Source organism: Oncorhynchus clarkii, chromosome 18 (assembly GCF_045791955.1).
Source record: "Oncorhynchus clarkii lewisi isolate Uvic-CL-2024 chromosome 18, UVic_Ocla_1.0, whole genome shotgun sequence".
Taxonomy (NCBI): Eukaryota; Metazoa; Chordata; class Actinopteri; order Salmoniformes; family Salmonidae; genus Oncorhynchus; species Oncorhynchus clarkii.
In genome coordinates, this window is record NC_092164.1 from 67,098,151 (window position 1) to 67,104,150 (window position 6,000).

The following is a 6,000-nucleotide window of genomic DNA, read 5'->3' on the forward strand; positions in this document are numbered from 1 at the left end:
AGGGGCTTCATCTAGGAGGGGGGGACTAAAGGGGCTTCATCTAGGAGGGGGGGACTAAAGGGGCTTCATCTAGGAGGGGGGGACTAAAGGGGCTTCATCTAGGAGGGGGGAGGGACTAAAGGGGCTTCATCTAGTGGGGGGAGGGGGACAAAAGGGGAGCTGTCCATTTGCTTGTTATTTTGTACATTTTGTGCAACAATAAAAATGTGTAATTTATTACATTCAACCAATGAATGTGTGGTGTTTTTGTGTGGTGTTTTTGTGGTCTTAACAGGATTAATTTATTTGGCGTTTGAAATTCAACAGAAGGACAACAGAGTTCCAAATGTGGATCAAATGAGTGGAAGTATTTTGATATTTTGTGATATTTTTTCACTCCAATGCACACAAAGAATGCATCCCAAATTGGCACCCTATTCCCTACATTGGTCTGAAGTAGTGCACTATGTAGGGAATAGTGTGCCTCTCACATGGAAAAATGTAACTCAAGCAAAACCAATCTCCAGTGTTATTTTGTAGGGATCAATACAACCAATGTTTGTAGTTTAAATAAACAGGGAAGCCATAACAGTGGCTGCTTGCAAATAGCACCCTATTCCCTATAATCAGTACCTATTCCCAGTACCTATTCCCTATATTCAGTACCTATTCCCAGTACCTATTCCCTATATTCAGTACCTATTCCCTATATTCAGTACCTATTCCCTATATACAGTACCTATTCCCTATATACAGTACCTATTCCCTATATACAGTACCTATTCCCAGTACCTATTCCCTATATTCAGTACCTATTCCCAGTACCCCTATTCCCTATATTCAGTACCTATTCCCAGTACCTATTCCCTATATTCAGTACCTATTCCCTATATTCAGTACCTATTCCCAGTACCTATCCCCTATATTCAGTACCTATTCCCTATATTCAGTACCTATTCCCTATATTCAGTACCTATTCCCAGTACCTATTCCCTATATTCAGTACCTATTCCCTATATTCAGTACCTATTCCCTATGTTCAGTACCTATTCCCAGTACCTATTCCCTATATTCAGTACCTATTCCCTATATTCAGTAACTATTCCCAGTACCTATTCCCTATATGCAGTACCTATTCCCTATATTCAGTACCTATTCCCAGTACCTATTCCCTATATTCAGTACCTATTCCATATATACATGACCTATTCCCTATATACAGTATCTATTCCCTATATACAGTATCTATTCCCTATATTCAGTACCTATTCCCTATATTCAGTACCTATTCCCAGTACCTATTCCCTATATTCAGTACCTATTCTCTATATACATTACCTATTCCCTATATACAGTATCTATTCCCTATATACATGACCTATTCCCTATATACATGACCTATTCCCTATATACATGACCTATTCCCTATATACATGACCTATTCCCTATATACATGACCTATTCCCTATATTCACTACCTATTCCATATGTAATGCTGTAATTTTTACCAGGGATCATAGGGATCATTGGACTCATTGACCACATAAGGATCATAGGACTCATTGGTCACATAAGGCTCATAGGACACAAGGCCCATAGGACTCATAGAGCTCATAGGACTCATTGGCCACATAAGGATCATAGGACTCATTGGTCACATAAGGATCATAGGACTCATATGGATCATAGGACTCAGAGCTCATAGGACTCATTGGCCACATAAGGATCATAGGGCTCATAGGACTTACAGGGATCATAGGACTGATTGAGTCCTACAGGCTCATAGGGCGGCTCATAGGACTTACAGGGATCATAGGGCCCTGGTCAAAAGTAGGAAGTGTTACAGTGGGATGAGCCTCTTTCTATTCTATCGCAACACTGATACCCAACACTGTATTGCTGCTAGTGCTGTACATGGTGGTGACTGGTCAACTCCGCTGCTCTTGTTGGGCATTTGGCAATGATGGAGCACTATTGAATGGAGAAAGGACGAGTCAGACGTTAGTCTGCAGGCCTCAATACTTAGCAAAAGGGAAAGATTGGCACTGTGCTTTAAGATGGAATGACGTCATATTTGTTTGTCTCTTAGATCAATTTCCTCCCAAGCAGTTCCGATCAATGCCTCTGCAGTCACACTTGCCCGTCTCACCAGAAGGGGGCGTCAGAGGATAAGAAACATGGCCGTCCTGTTTCACTGCACAGCACTGGGGGAAGGGGGGGGGGGGGGGTAAGACTAAGAATACCTTAATAGAAAATGACTCAAGTAAAATAACTGTCAGTTTACTCTAGGGCAAGAGGACATGCGGTGTAAATTTACACATGAAATAGAAAGCAGGCCAACCTAAATAATTTCATAACACACATAAACAACAACAACAACAACAACAACAACAAATGGTCCCTTTGTCACAAAGTGACAAGTCAAAAAGGATAGAACATGGGATGTGAAGAGTTAACAGATCCACAGAGAAGAAACTGATAACATCCTCTTCCTCTAACCGTTACCGTTGATACCACCCCCCCCCCTCCCACACCCCCAGGCCAGACCCTGTGACTCAGCCTACAGTAAATAATAGAGCTGAACAAAGACAGGAGGGGATTCTGGGACAGAGTTCCAGGAGAACAGAGGGAGTTCTGAGGTTCTGTCGAACAGCTGGAGTAAATCAAACGGAACACAGTGTGTCTCTGTCCCCCCCCCCACCACCCCCACCCCCACCCCCCCAAAAAACTAAAGGTGAGATAAACTGAACGGTTGTGTACATGGAAATACAGATATGTTTCTATCAATCATCTCCATACAGTGTAGGACGATGCTTTCTATATCATGTTAACTAAGACCTCACAGGCTATAATGTAGACACCTGTAATGAAATATACAGTGTGTAGTATTTACAGTACTGTAAGCACACACACACACACACACACACACACACACACACACACACTGCAGGCTCACCACACCCTTAACTGCCAGACGAAGTAACCACTAACATGACAGTCTTTTCATAGAACACAGACTAGCTCCGACAGAGGTGCAATCAGCTGTTGAAACAAAGCCTATCCCCACCCCTGTTTTGGTATAAAGCTGACGGATGGGCCTGGAGAAACGTAACCACTCTCAAATTCATTAGATGGAGCTATGGACGCAAGGACTGACTGTTATTGTCTGTACGTTTATTTATGTGTAACTCTGTAACTCATTCATTAGATGGAGCTATGGACGCAAGGACTGATCATCCATGATCTCAAAAACGATATCAAAAGCTTTTGAGGCTAAAAACATTTTTATTTGTATTCTTTTACATATACTTTGTTTACTAACATTGGAGTAAAACAAGCATGTATTTTGGGTTCTGGTGGGGTACGACAGATGAGCTAAGCCTATGAGGCATTTATAAGTTATATTTTTCGAGAATCAATGGGTACACATCATTACTTTATAAGTACAAACATGGATGTAGAAACTGCAGATTGGCCCTTTAAGGCTTTGTTTGGCTCTAGGCTGGGCTCTGGGCTTGAGACTTGGCTCGGTTCTTGGCTGGGCTGGGCTCTGGGCTTGAGACTTGGCTCGGTTCTCGGCTGGGCTGGGCTCTGGGCTTGAGGCTGGGCTCTGGGCTTGGCTCTGGGCTTGGTTCTAGGCTGGGCTCTGGGCTTGGTTTGAGGCTGGGCTCTGGGCTTGGTTCTAGGCTGGGCTCTGGGCTTGAGGCTTTGGTCTGGGCTTGGTTCTAGGCTGAACTTGGCTCTGGGCTTGAGGCTTGGTTCTAGGCTGGGCTCTGGGCATGGTTCTAGGCTGGGCTCTGGGCTTGGTTCGAGGCTGGGCTCTGGGCTTGGTTCTAGGCTGGGCTCTGGGCTTGAGGCTTTGGTCTGGGCTTGGTTCTAGGCTGGACTGGGCTCTGGGCTTGAGGCTTGGTTCTAGGCTGGGCTCTGGGCTTGGTTCTAGGCTGGGCTCTGGGCTTGATTCTAGGCTGGGCTCTGGGCTTGGTTCGAGGCTGGGCTCTGGGCTGGTCTTTAAGCTGGACTTGGCTCTGGGCTTGAGACTTGGCTCTAGGCTGGGCTCTGGGCTTGGTTCTAGGCTGGGCTCTGGACTCGGTTCTAGGCTGGGCTCTGGGCTTGGTTCGAGGCTGGGCTCTGGGCTGGTCTTTAAGCTGGACTTGGCTCTGGGCTTGAGCCTTGGCACTAGGCTGGGCTCTGGGCTTGGTTCTAGGCTGGGCTCTGGGCTCGGTTCTAGGCTGGGCTCTGGGCTCGGTTCTAGGCTGGGCTCGGTTCTAGGCTGGGCTCTGGGCTCTGGGCTTGAGGCTTGGTTCTAGGCTGGGCTCTGGGCTTGGTTCTAGGCTGGGCTCTGGGCTCGGTTCTAGGCTGGGCTCGGTTCTAGGCTGGGCTCTGGGCTCTGGGCTTGGTTCTAGGCTGGGCTCTGGGCTTGGTTCTAGGCTGGGCTCTGGGCTCGGTTCTAGGCTGGGCTCTGGGCTCGGTTCTAGGCTGGGCTCTGGGCTGTATATTTACTGTACTTCCCCCCGCCACACAGATAACACCAGCTCACTTCCCTCCCTCTGAGCATACTTCTCGAACAGTTAAGAGTTTAACGGACAACTTTGATATTTGAGTTGGTTTGTTTGCTTTGGCTTAGGGCACAGAAACACAAGCTAGACTACTGCTGGATGCCCTTTGTTCCTCTCCTTCATGATCACTGATCTATCTGAAAGGTATTCAAAGGCAAAATCAATACATATTGTAGTTAATTCTATCCATCTGGGGTGGGTACTGAAAGTAAACAATGACATGAGTAGGACATGGGAGTAATTCAGGAAAAAAATAATTATGGACACATTCCCCACTATAACAATAACCTAGTAAATTATTTTGTAATTTTTTTTATCCAACCTTTATTTAACTAGGAAAGTCAGTTAAGAACAAATTCTTATTTACAATGAAGGCCTACCCCATGCCAAACCCTGAACCGGACGCCGCTGGGCCAGTAGCGCGCCGCCCAGTGGGACTCCTAATCACTGCGCCACTCGGGAGAATCTCCTGGAGACTCCTTAGGCTGCGTTTACACAGGCAGCTCAATTCTGATATTTTGATTGGCAAAATGATTAGCAAAAAAAAAAAAGAAGCTGATCTGATTGGACAAAATACTAATTATTAGTGGAAAAAGATCAGAATTGGGTTGCCTGTGTAAACACAGCCTTAGTTGCCAGCATCACTACTAAAGTTCAACTGACATTAGCAACGTACATCAACATGTTACATGTATTTCTGTTTTTATGATGGAGCCCCGTTAATTATTTTGCTGGAACCTCTTCCTGGGGTTGATTATGGATCCCCATTAGTTCCTGCCAAGGCAGCTACTCTTCCTGGGGTTTATTATGGATCCCCATTAGTTCCTGCCAAGGCAGCATCTACTCTTCCTGGAGTTGATTATGGATCCCCATTAGTTCCTACCAAGGCAGCATCTACTCTTCCTGGGGTTTATTATGGATCCCCATTAGGTCCTGCCAAGGCAGCATCTACTCTTCCTGGGGTTTATTATGGATCCCCATTAGGTCCTGCCAAGGCAGCATCTACTCTTCCTGGGGTTTATTATGGATCCCCATTAGTTCCTGCCAAGGCAGCATCTACTCTTCCTGGGGTTTATTATGGATCCCCATTAGTTCCTGCCAAGGCAGCAGCTACTCTTCCTGGGGTTTATTATGGATCCCCATTAGTTCCTGCCAAGGCAGCATCTACTCTTCCTGGGGTTAATTATGGATCCCCATTAGGTCCTGCTAAGGCAGCTACTCTTCCTGGGGTTTATTATGGATCCCCATTAGTTCCTGCCAAGGCAGCTACTCTTCCTGGAGTTGATTATGGATCCCCATTAGGTCCTGCCAAGGCAGCATCTACTCTTCCTGGGGTTTATTATGGATCCCCATTAGGTCCTGCCAAGGCAGGAGCTACTCTTCCTGGGGTTTATTATGGATCCCCATTAGTTCCTGCCAAGGCAGCTACTCTTCCTGGAGTTGATTATGGATCCCCATTAGGTCC